We start from the raw sequence: 12,928 nt of genomic DNA, 5'->3' as shown, positions 1-12,928 counted from the left end.
GGAAGTTCGGATCTTTTCAATGATCCGGATGATTCGAATCGGATCATTGAATAGGTCCGGATCTTTGATCCGAATCTCGGATCATTTTACAAGGGAAGCATTCGGGGGTGAAATGACTAGCAGGACAGGAGAAGGGGAGAAGATGGACAGAGGGCAGGGAGTGGACAGAGCAGGGAGCAGAAATGTTTGTTTGCACACAATACCCACATGCTGCGATCATATGCTTTACATATATTTCACCTACATGTTCATCTGTATACCTTGAATGGAAACGTCGCACAGTGAAAGAAAGCATTCCCCAAAGCATTCCCAGAAGATAAGTGCAGCTGTTTAGAGCGAGTGCAGGAGGATCATATTGCGCTGCAATCACAGTGCCTGCAAAGTTACTGAACTGTGCCGAGCTGAGCCAAAAGTTTCCAATGTGTTCACTGTGCACAACTACGGAACAGACAGCCTATAATGAGCAGCACATTACAGCTAGTATGTGTGCTCTGCACATATCTGGCAGTGGCACCCATGTCCCCTCTACCTGTCCCTGCAAGGCTGGCTCCCCGAGTCCCCTCCAACAGAGCGATCCATCTCTGCTCTGCTTCCAGGACCCCGCTGAGAGGGGGCGTGTCGCTCCTGGCCCCGCCCCTTTTGCAATCCGAATCACCCATTTTGATGATTCGGATGATTCGACTCACAAAATAGATTCGGATCAAAGATCCGAATCGTTCATGATCCGGACAACACTAGAAAACAGATACTACTATACTACTAAAGCACAGCTTACCAAAAATATGCAGTTACTGGAGCAATAATTTGAATTAATATGAATACACTGGGTTTATTGGTAGAGATAAAAGGGGTAACTGTTTAGAAAATGTTTAATTTTGACTGATACATTCTTATTGATATATGGTAAAAATGTATAAAAACTGATGGAAAAAAAATGAGAAAGTTGTTTGCTTATTAATATGATATTAATATTGTTTGATATTCCTTTTCCATCTGTAAATTCAAATTAATCCTTTTCTTTAATTCAGAAATCAGTAAAGATTGCTTAAATAGCTTTATCTAAGGATGGGGGGCTCTGAAGAAGATCTTACAGGTAAAATTTAGAAAACTTATAATGTTGTGCAAAAGTAAATGTATTTCAGTGATAGGTGAAAATAATATATGAAATGGATTCATTACATGCAAAGCCAGACATTTCAAGCCTATATTTGTTATAAATTTGATGATTTTGGCTTACAGCTTATGAGAACCCCAAAATCAAAATCTCAGACCATTAGAATATTGTGAAAAGGTTCACAATTCTAGGCTCAAAGTGTCAGACTTTAATCATCTAATTAATCCAAAACGCTAGTGCGACCGTGATAGCAGTTATCACGTTTTAGGGAATCAAGCCCTATGAGCGCTTTTTAATTTTTTTTAAGCACTGGTGATTTTTAAAAGCGCTTGTGCAATGTTTTCCTATGTGGGCATTTTAACATCAGCGATGAGCTTTCTTTACAATCACAAACGCGGGTCCTGCACCATTTCCTGAGCGTTTGGGCTTCAATACAAGGTATAGGAAAATCGCTAAGCACTTGAAAAAAAGGCTTTGAAAAGCGATTTTCTGAGTGCCTTTCTTCACATAATAATTACAGCTATTTCGTTCCAGGTCATAAGAGTTCACTACCTGTTTGTCTGCAGGAAGAAAAGCTCAAATCGCATTTACAAAAGCGCTTAGAAAAGTGCTTCTAAAAAAATCGATAATCGCTCAGAAAACACTTGGAAAAGCACTTACAAAAGCACTCAGCGCTTGCGCTAACAATTTATAATGTGAATAAGGCCTAAGTGCGGAAAAAGGAAAACCCAGGGGACATTACCACTTGAGACCGGAAGAAAGCACATCTGCAAAGAAGCACAGAACTCGGTTTGCATGCCATTGCTTAGAGAAGCTTAGCAGGTGCACTTACATGTAGCACTTTGAACCCGACACGTAAAGCTGCGTTCTGACGTATAAAAATGTTAATGTTTTGCCCAGAGGAAGATGCCTAAAAATATGGAACGCTTCACGAATTTGCGTGTCATCCTTGCGCAGGGGCCATGCTAATCTTCTCTGTATCGTTCCAATTTTAGTATATGTGCTGCCGAAGCGAGCACAACTAAGGGCTGTTTCACCAGAGTATATATACCCCGCGCCCTGATACTACCTGCACGTTAGGGAGAGTAAAATCAAGAGTCCCCTATAGTTTGGAGCGTGAGAACCTTGCAGAAAGCTATAATAATAATAATAAACAGGACAGGGCTAAATATTTTGGCTTGGAAATCAAATTTCCTGGCAGAGAAGAGCAATATTGCAACCACTATTGCATCTTGGGTACTAGCCGAAAGTGAATAAATTATGCTAATCTAGTGGGTGGGGATTCCTCTCTTCACACCCACTGTAGGAAATGACATGGAGCCCAGGCTGCCTAGAAAAGTGCTTCACTTGACAAGAGAACGGTAGGGGATAAAGAATTACTATAAGTGCGGAAAAAAGAAAACCCAGGAACCATTTCAAAGGCTATCATTCATAAAAGCATGTGCGGTAAAAAATCTGGTCGAGAAAATACTGCATTCATTAATTTAGACTTTTGTGTGCTAATTCATAAACATTTTCACACCTACGATAGAAGTACTCCGTTTTACCGAAGCCCAACTGTTGGTAACATTGTTCCAACATTGGCCTCAATTCACTAAGCAGTTTAGACTAGTATACTGATGGTTTGGTGTAATGTTTTAGACCTGTTTTTAGACCTGGTCTAAAACATTCGGTAATTAGGTCGGTAAAGCAGGGTAAATGATCAAAAGATGCAATTCACAAAGCAAACAAGGAGTAACCACGCCCACTTTTTCTGACAGAGATTCGACCAGATGATTTATGTCGGTAAAGTCATTCTGTGAGGTATTTTCGACGTGAGGATGGAACCTTTTGAATGAATTATGCAGGAGTTTAATTGTATGCAGAGGAGAGCTCATCAAAGGAGAAGGCTGTCAGTCATAGCTACTCGTTTGCCAATTGCATCTTTTGATCATTTCCTCTGCTTTACCCACCTAATTACCAAATGTTTTAGACCAGGTCTAAGGCTCAACACACACCATACAATCTTGGTTGTTCAATCTTACCAGTTTCATGTAGTATAAGAGCTTATCCAATAAATCATTCAAGGTATTTTCAATCTGTTGGCCCTTATACTACATAGAATTGGTAAATCTGTACAACCAAGATTGTTTGGTGTGTGTTGAGCTTAAGACATTTGGTAATTATTAGTGAATTCCTTCTTGATGCAACTGATTTACACCAAACCATCAGTAGACTAAAAACCATCAGTAGACTAGTCTAAACTGCTTAGTGAACTGAGCACTGATCACTCCCCATTGAAGTACAAAACAGCCTCTCTTCCTTATAAGGAGTTGGGAGTGGCTGCCTGAGTGAAGTCACTTTATTCAAATATGATGATTGTTGCAGTGCAGTCTGGGAGAGACTCCAGTTCACACCGATTTTATGTTTGCGGTTAAATTTTATTTATTGTTAGAGCAGCAGGACTTTCCATTGTATGAGGATGAGAACTGTGTAAAATCGCCGTGCGGATAAAATTAATTTATTTCAGATCATAAAGTCCCCCTGTGTTGTGTAAGCAGTGCTGAGCCCAGCATCCTCCCTCCGTGCGATACAACTCATACTTACCTGGCAGGGGAGACACCATGATCACGAAGGTGGTTCTCCCAGGGTGAGGCTCATCCATTGCACTCCGAGTGGGTTGACCCCTGCGATTTCCCCAAATGCGGGAAACTCGACTGCATAATTTGTGGTAGTGGGGGACTGCGTTCGCGCTTTCCCCTGATCAATGCTGGTTAATAATAGATTCGGTAATATCTGAGTACTGTGAAACTGCTATTGGTCATCAGATAAAGGGAGGAAAACAGTAGAGATGGGAAGTTCGGATCTTTTCAATGATCCGGATGATTCGAATCGGATCATTGAATAGGTCCGGATCTTTGATCCGAATCTCGGATCATTTTACAAGGGAAGCATTCGGGGGTGAAATGACTAGCAGGACAGGAGAAGGGGAGAAGATGGACAGAGGGCAGGGAGTGGACAGAGCAGGGAGCAGAAATGTTTGTTTGCACACAATACCCACATGCTGCGATCATATGCTTTACATATATTTCACCTACATGTTCATCTGTATACCTTGAATGGAAACGTCGCACAGTGAAAGAAAGCATTCCCCAAAGCATTCCCAGAAGATAAGTGCAGCTGTTTAGAGCGAGTGCAGGAGGATCATATTGCGCTGCAATCACAGTGCCTGCAAAGTTACTGAACTGTGCCGAGCTGAGCCAAAAGTTTCCAATGTGTTCACTGTGCACAACTACGGAACAGACAGCCTATAATGAGCAGCACATTACAGCTAGTATGTGTGCTCTGCACATATCTGGCAGTGGCACCCATGTCCCCTCTACCTGTCCCTGCAAGGCTGGCTCCCCGAGTCCCCTCCAACAGAGCGATCCATCTCTGCTCTGCTTCCAGGACCCCGCTGAGAGGGGGCGTGTCGCTCCTGGCCCCGCCCCTTTTGCAATCCGAATCACCCATTTTGATGATTCGGATGATTCGACTCACAAAATAGATTCGGATCAAAGATCCGAATCGTTCATGATCCGGACAACACTAGAAAACAGATACTACTATACTACTAAAGCACAGCTTACCAAAAATATGCAGTTACTGGAGCAATAATTTGAATTAATATGAATACACTGGGTTTATTGGTAGAGATAAAAGGGGTAACTGTTTAGAAAATGTTTAATTTTGACTGATACATTCTTATTGATATATGGTAAAAATGTATAAAAACTGATGGAAAAAAAATGAGAAAGTTGTTTGCTTATTAATATGATATTAATATTGTTTGATATTCCTTTTCCATCTGTAAATTCAAATTAATCCTTTTCTTTAATTCAGAAATCAGTAAAGATTGCTTAAATAGCTTTATCTAAGGATGGGGGGCTCTGAAGAAGATCTTACAGGTAAAATTTAGAAAACTTATAATGTTGTGCAAAAGTAAATGTATTTCAGTGATAGGTGAAAATAATATATGAAATGGATTCATTACATGCAAAGCCAGACATTTCAAGCCTATATTTGTTATAAATTTGATGATTTTGGCTTACAGCTTATGAGAACCCCAAAATCAAAATCTCAGACCATTAGAATATTGTGAAAAGGTTCACAATTCTAGGCTCAAAGTGTCAGACTTTAATCATCTAATTAATCCAAAACGCTAGTGCGACCGTGATAGCAGTTATCACGTTTTAGGGAATCAAGCCCTATGAGCGCTTTTTAATTTTTTTTAAGCACTGGTGATTTTTAAAAGCGCTTGTGCAATGTTTTCCTATGTGGGCATTTTAACATCAGCGATGAGCTTTCTTTACAATCACAAACGCGGGTCCTGCACCATTTCCTGAGCGTTTGGGCTTCAATACAAGGTATAGGAAAATCGCTAAGCACTTGAAAAAAAGGCTTTGAAAAGCGATTTTCTGAGTGCCTTTCTTCACATAATAATTACAGCTATTTCGTTCCAGGTCATAAGAGTTCACTACCTGTTTGTCTGCAGGAAGAAAAGCTCAAATCGCATTTACAAAAGCGCTTAGAAAAGTGCTTCTAAAAAAATCGATAATCGCTCAGAAAACACTTGGAAAAGCACTTACAAAAGCACTCAGCGCTTGCGCTAACAATTTATAATGTGAATAAGGCCTAAGTGCGGAAAAAGGAAAACCCAGGGGACATTACCACTTGAGACCGGAAGAAAGCACATCTGCAAAGAAGCACAGAACTCGGTTTGCATGCCATTGCTTAGAGAAGCTTAGCAGGTGCACTTACATGTAGCACTTTGAACCCGACACGTAAAGCTGCGTTCTGACGTATAAAAATGTTAATGTTTTGCCCAGAGGAAGATGCCTAAAAATATGGAACGCTTCACGAATTTGCGTGTCATCCTTGCGCAGGGGCCATGCTAATCTTCTCTGTATCGTTCCAATTTTAGTATATGTGCTGCCGAAGCGAGCACAACTAAGGGCTGTTTCACCAGAGTATATATACCCCGCGCCCTGATACTACCTGCACGTTAGGGAGAGTAAAATCAAGAGTCCCCTATAGTTTGGAGCGTGAGAACCTTGCAGAAAGCTATAATAATAATAATAAACAGGACAGGGCTAAATATTTTGGCTTGGAAATCAAATTTCCTGGCAGAGAAGAGCAATATTGCAACCACTATTGCATCTTGGGTACTAGCCGAAAGTGAATAAATTATGCTAATCTAGTGGGTGGGGATTCCTCTCTTCACACCCACTGTAGGAAATGACATGGAGCCCAGGCTGCCTAGAAAAGTGCTTCACTTGACAAGAGAACGGTAGGGGATAAAGAATTACTATAAGTGCGGAAAAAAGAAAACCCAGGAACCATTTCAAAGGCTATCATTCATAAAAGCATGTGCGGTAAAAAATCTGGTCGAGAAAATACTGCATTCATTAATTTAGACTTTTGTGTGCTAATTCATAAACATTTTCACACCTACGATAGAAGTACTCCGTTTTACCGAAGCCCAACTGTTGGTAACATTGTTCCAACATTGGCCTCAATTCACTAAGCAGTTTAGACTAGTATACTGATGGTTTGGTGTAATGTTTTAGACCTGTTTTTAGACCTGGTCTAAAACATTCGGTAATTAGGTCGGTAAAGCAGGGTAAATGATCAAAAGATGCAATTCACAAAGCAAACAAGGAGTAACCACGCCCACTTTTTCTGACAGAGATTCGACCAGATGATTTATGTCGGTAAAGTCATTCTGTGAGGTATTTTCGACGTGAGGATGGAACCTTTTGAATGAATTATGCAGGAGTTTAATTGTATGCAGAGGAGAGCTCATCAAAGGAGAAGGCTGTCAGTCATAGCTACTCGTTTGCCAATTGCATCTTTTGATCATTTCCTCTGCTTTACCCACCTAATTACCAAATGTTTTAGACCAGGTCTAAGGCTCAACACACACCATACAATCTTGGTTGTTCAATCTTACCAGTTTCATGTAGTATAAGAGCTTATCCAATAAATCATTCAAGGTATTTTCAATCTGTTGGCCCTTATACTACATAGATTTGGTAAATCTGTACAACCAAGATTGTTTGGTGTGTGTTGAGCTTAAGACATTTGGTAATTATTAGTGAATTCCTTCTTGATGCAACTGATTTACACCAAACCATCAGTAGACTAAAAACCATCAGTAGACTAGTCTAAACTGCTTAGTGAACTGAGCACTGATCACTCCCCATTGAAGTACAAAACAGCCTCTCTTCCTTATAAGGAGTTGGGAGTGGCTGCCTGAGTGAAGTCACTTTATTCAAATATGATGATTGTTGCAGTGCAGTCTGGGAGAGACTCCAGTTCACACCGATTTTATGTTTGCGGTTAAATTTTATTTATTGTTAGAGCAGCAGGACTTTCCATTGTATGAGGATGAGAACTGTGTAAAATCGCCGTGCGGATAAAATTAATTTATTTCAGATCATAAAGTCCCCCTGTGTTGTGTAAGCAGTGCTGAGCCCAGCATCCTCCCTCCGTGCGATTCCAACTCATACTTACCTGGCAGGGGAGACACCATGATCACGAAGGTGGTTCTCCCAGGGTGAGGCTCATCCATTGCACTCCGAGTGGGTTGACCCCTGCGATTTCCCCAAATGCGGGAAACTCGACTGCATAATTTGTGGTAGTGGGGGACTGCGTTCGCGCTTTCCCCTGATCAATGCTGGTTAATAATAGATTCGGTAATATCTGAGTACTGTGAAACTGCTATTGGTCATCAGATAAAGGGAGGAAAACAGTAGAGATGGGAAGTTCGGATCTTTTCAATGATCCGGATGATTCGAATCGGATCATTGAATAGGTCCGGATCTTTGATCCGAATCTCGGATCATTTTACAAGGGAAGCATTCGGGGGTGAAATGACTAGCAGGACAGGAGAAGGGGAGAAGATGGACAGAGGGCAGGGAGTGGACAGAGCAGGGAGCAGAAATGTTTGTTTGCACACAATACCCACATGCTGCGATCATATGCTTTACATATATTTCACCTACATGTTCATCTGTATACCTTGAATGGAAACGTCGCACAGTGAAAGAAAGCATTCCCCAAAGCATTCCCAGAAGATAAGTGCAGCTGTTTAGAGCGAGTGCAGGAGGATCATATTGCGCTGCAATCACAGTGCCTGCAAAGTTACTGAACTGTGCCGAGCTGAGCCAAAAGTTTCCAATGTGTTCACTGTGCACAACTACGGAACAGACAGCCTATAATGAGCAGCACATTACAGCTAGTATGTGTGCTCTGCACATATCTGGCAGTGGCACCCATGTCCCCTCTACCTGTCCCTGCAAGGCTGGCTCCCCGAGTCCCCTCCAACAGAGCGATCCATCTCTGCTCTGCTTCCAGGACCCCGCTGAGAGGGGGCGTGTCGCTCCTGGCCCCGCCCCTTTTGCAATCCGAATCACCCATTTTGATGATTCGGATGATTCGACTCACAAAATAGATTCGGATCAAAGATCCGAATCGTTCATGATCCGGACAACACTAGAAAACAGATACTACTATACTACTAAAGCACAGCTTACCAAAAATATGCAGTTACTGGAGCAATAATTTGAATTAATATGAATACACTGGGTTTATTGGTAGAGATAAAAGGGGTAACTGTTTAGAAAATGTTTAATTTTGACTGATACATTCTTATTGATATATGGTAAAAATGTATAAAAACTGATGGAAAAAAAATGAGAAAGTTGTTTGCTTATTAATATGATATTAATATTGTTTGATATTCCTTTTCCATCTGTAAATTCAAATTAATCCTTTTCTTTAATTCAGAAATCAGTAAAGATTGCTTAAATAGCTTTATCTAAGGATGGGGGGCTCTGAAGAAGATCTTACAGGTAAAATTTAGAAAACTTATAATGTTGTGCAAAAGTAAATGTATTTCAGTGATAGGTGAAAATAATATATGAAATGGATTCATTACATGCAAAGCCAGACATTTCAAGCCTATATTTGTTATAAATTTGATGATTTTGGCTTACAGCTTATGAGAACCCCAAAATCAAAATCTCAGACCATTAGAATATTGTGAAAAGGTTCACAATTCTAGGCTCAAAGTGTCAGACTTTAATCATCTAATTAATCCAAAACGCTAGTGCGACCGTGATAGCAGTTATCACGTTTTAGGGAATCAAGCCCTATGAGCGCTTTTTAATTTTTTTTAAGCACTGGTGATTTTTAAAAGCGCTTGTGCAATGTTTTCCTATGTGGGCATTTTAACATCAGCGATGAGCTTTCTTTACAATCACAAACGCGGGTCCTGCACCATTTCCTGAGCGTTTGGGCTTCAATACAAGGGGTATCATTCATAAAGAGGCTGTCGGTAGTGTGGGAAAACACCGTTCTTCTCCGCAACCGGTACTTTAGACTTCTGGGTGGGCATTCATAAAGAAGTGTGTAGGTGCGGTGGCAGTGCGGAGATTCCCCGAACTAGGCTGGCGGTAGGCAGGCGTTAGGCAGGCGGAGACAGGGAAGCTGCCGAGTTGATACATTTCTCCGTGTTCCGCTCTGCTGCAGCTGCCTGGGAGGTCTGTGTGTCTCCATTCACTTGCATTGGTATCGCCACATCAGAGGGAGCGGGACTTTCCGACCTGACACCGCTGGCGGTATTCTTTATGAATTAACATTTTGCTACATTTGTTCCGTTAATCACCGCACAAGGCGGTGATTTATCACTCTGCTCGGTATGTCTTTTTTTCATGCGGAAAGAGCCTTTATGAATGCTGACTTTGCCGAGTGGTCGGTAAAGTCAGCTGTTTTTAGCATTTCCGCATGCGGAAATGCTTTATGAATGATACCCAAGGTATAGGAAAATCGCTAAGCACTTGAAAAAAAGGCTTTGAAAAGCGATTTTCTGAGTGCCTTTCTTCACATAATAATTACAGCTATTTCGTTCCAGGTCATAAGAGTTCACTACCTGTTTGTCTGCAGGAAGAAAAGCTCAAATCGCATTTACAAAAGCGCTTAGAAAAGTGCTTCTAAAAAAATCGATAATCGCTCAGAAAACACTTGGAAAAGCACTTACAAAAGCACTCAGCGCTTGCGCTAACAATTTATAATGTGAATAAGGCCTAAGTGCGGAAAAAGGAAAACCCAGGGGACATTACCACTTGAGACCGGAAGAAAGCACATCTGCAAAGAAGCACAGAACTCGGTTTGCATGCCATTGCTTAGAGAAGCTTAGCAGGTGCACTTACATGTAGCACTTTGAACCCGACACGTAAAGCTGCGTTCTGACGTATAAAAATGTTAATGTTTTGCCCAGAGGAAGATGCCTAAAAATATGGAACGCTTCACGAATTTGCGTGTCATCCTTGCGCAGGGGCCATGCTAATCTTCTCTGTATCGTTCCAATTTTAGTATATGTGCTGCCGAAGCGAGCACAACTAAGGGCTGTTTCACCAGAGTATATATACCCCGCGCCCTGATACTACCTGCACGTTAGGGAGAGTAAAATCAAGAGTCCCCTATAGTTTGGAGCGTGAGAACCTTGCAGAAAGCTATAATAATAATAATAAACAGGACAGGGCTAAATATTTTGGCTTGGAAATCAAATTTCCTGGCAGAGAAGAGCAATATTGCAACCACTATTGCATCTTGGGTACTAGCCGAAAGTGAATAAATTATGCTAATCTAGTGGGTGGGGATTCCTCTCTTCACACCCACTGTAGGAAATGACATGGAGCCCAGGCTGCCTAGAAAAGTGCTTCACTTGACAAGAGAACGGTAGGGGATAAAGAATTACTATAAGTGCGGAAAAAAGAAAACCCAGGAACCATTTCAAAGGCTATCATTCATAAAAGCATGTGCGGTAAAAAATCTGGTCGAGAAAATACTGCATTCATTAATTTAGACTTTTGTGTGCTAATTCATAAACATTTTCACACCTACGATAGAAGTACTCCGTTTTACCGAAGCCCAACTGTTGGTAACATTGTTCCAACATTGGCCTCAATTCACTAAGCAGTTTAGACTAGTATACTGATGGTTTGGTGTAATGTTTTAGACCTGTTTTTAGACCTGGTCTAAAACATTCGGTAATTAGGTCGGTAAAGCAGGGTAAATGATCAAAAGATGCAATTCACAAAGCAAACAAGGAGTAACCACGCCCACTTTTTCTGACAGAGATTCGACCAGATGATTTATGTCGGTAAAGTCATTCTGTGAGGTATTTTCGACGTGAGGATGGAACCTTTTGAATGAATTATGCAGGAGTTTAATTGTATGCAGAGGAGAGCTCATCAAAGGAGAAGGCTGTCAGTCATAGCTACTCGTTTGCCAATTGCATCTTTTGATCATTTCCTCTGCTTTACCCACCTAATTACCAAATGTTTTAGACCAGGTCTAAGGCTCAACACACACCATACAATCTTGGTTGTTCAATCTTACCAGTTTCATGTAGTATAAGAGCTTATCCAATAAATCATTCAAGGTATTTTCAATCTGTTGGCCCTTATACTACATAGATTTGGTAAATCTGTACAACCAAGATTGTTTGGTGTGTGTTGAGCTTAAGACATTTGGTAATTATTAGTGAATTCCTTCTTGATGCAACTGATTTACACCAAACCATCAGTAGACTAAAAACCATCAGTAGACTAGTCTAAACTGCTTAGTGAACTGAGCACTGATCACTCCCCATTGAAGTACAAAACAGCCTCTCTTCCTTATAAGGAGTTGGGAGTGGCTGCCTGAGTGAAGTCACTTTATTCAAATATGATGATTGTTGCAGTGCAGTCTGGGAGAGACTCCAGTTCACACCGATTTTATGTTTGCGGTTAAATTTTATTTATTGTTAGAGCAGCAGGACTTTCCATTGTATGAGGATGAGAACTGTGTAAAATCGCCGTGCGGATAAAATTAATTTATTTCAGATCATAAAGTCCCCCTGTGTTGTGTAAGCAGTGCTGAGCCCAGCATCCTCCCTCCGTGCGATTCCAACTCATACTTACCTGGCAGGGGAGACACCATGATCACGAAGGTGGTTCTCCCAGGGTGAGGCTCATCCATTGCACTCCGAGTGGGTTGACCCCTGCGATTTCCCCAAATGCGGGAAACTCGACTGCATAATTTGTGGTAGTGGGGGACTGCGTTCGCGCTTTCCCCTGATCAATGCTGGTTAATAATAGATTCGGTAATATCTGAGTACTGTGAAACTGCTATTGGTCATCAGATAAAGGGAGGAAAACAGTAGAGATGGGAAGTTCGGATCTTTTCAATGATCCGGATGATTCGAATCGGATCATTGAATAGGTCCGGATCTTTGATCCGAATCTCGGATCATTTTACAAGGGAAGCATTCGGGGGTGAAATGACTAGCAGGACAGGAGAAGGGGAGAAGATGGACAGAGGGCAGGGAGTGGACAGAGCAGGGAGCAGAAATGTTTGTTTGCACACAATACCCACATGCTGCGATCATATGCTTTACATATATTTCACCTACATGTTCATCTGTATACCTTGAATGGAAACGTCGCACAGTGAAAGAAAGCATTCCCCAAAGCATTCCCAGAAGATAAGTGCAGCTGTTTAGAGCGAGTGCAGGAGGATCATATTGCGCTGCAATCACAGTGCCTGCAAAGTTACTGAACTGTGCCGAGCTGAGCCAAAAGTTTCCAATGTGTTCACTGTGCACAACTACGGAACAGACAGCCTATAATGAGCAGCACATTACAGCTAGTATGTGTGCTCTGCACATATCTGGCAGTGGCACCCATGTCCCCTCTACCTGTCCCTGCAAGGCTGGCTCCCCGAGTCCCCTCCAACAGAGCGATCCAT

The 12,928-nt window shown here is 41.5% G+C and overlaps 6 non-coding genes across 6 annotated transcripts; 3 read left to right on the top strand and 3 right to left on the bottom strand.

The window, feature by feature from the left end:
• Window positions 1–2,026: 2,026 nt before the first annotated feature.
• On the bottom strand, window positions 2,027–2,133 carry LOC137555064 (U6 spliceosomal RNA). The gene has a single exon (XR_011027769.1). It is a non-coding gene; the product is annotated as a U6 spliceosomal RNA (small nuclear RNA).
• Window positions 2,134–3,692: 1,559 nt separating this feature from the next.
• On the top strand, window positions 3,693–3,856 carry LOC137554772 (U1 spliceosomal RNA). The gene has a single exon (XR_011027516.1). It is a non-coding gene; the product is annotated as a U1 spliceosomal RNA (small nuclear RNA).
• Window positions 3,857–5,973: 2,117 nt separating this feature from the next.
• LOC137555063 (U6 spliceosomal RNA) lies at window positions 5,974–6,080 on the bottom strand. Its single transcript, XR_011027768.1, has one exon. It is a non-coding gene; the product is annotated as a U6 spliceosomal RNA (small nuclear RNA).
• A 1,560-nt stretch (window positions 6,081–7,640) lies between these two features.
• LOC137554771 (U1 spliceosomal RNA) lies at window positions 7,641–7,804 on the top strand. Its single transcript, XR_011027515.1, has one exon. It is a non-coding gene; the product is annotated as a U1 spliceosomal RNA (small nuclear RNA).
• A 2,623-nt stretch (window positions 7,805–10,427) lies between these two features.
• Window positions 10,428–10,534, bottom strand: LOC137555062 (U6 spliceosomal RNA). The gene has a single exon (XR_011027767.1). It is a non-coding gene; the product is annotated as a U6 spliceosomal RNA (small nuclear RNA).
• Window positions 10,535–12,094: 1,560 nt separating this feature from the next.
• On the top strand, window positions 12,095–12,258 carry LOC137554770 (U1 spliceosomal RNA). The gene has a single exon (XR_011027514.1). It is a non-coding gene; the product is annotated as a U1 spliceosomal RNA (small nuclear RNA).
• Window positions 12,259–12,928: the final 670 nt, after the last annotated feature.

This window comes from Hyperolius riggenbachi, chromosome 2 (genome assembly GCF_040937935.1).
Source record: "Hyperolius riggenbachi isolate aHypRig1 chromosome 2, aHypRig1.pri, whole genome shotgun sequence".
In the NCBI taxonomy this organism is placed as follows: Eukaryota; Metazoa; Chordata; class Amphibia; order Anura; family Hyperoliidae; genus Hyperolius; species Hyperolius riggenbachi.
The sequence above is the reverse complement of the archived record's forward strand: the minus strand, read 5'-3'. Positions and strand labels throughout refer to the sequence as shown.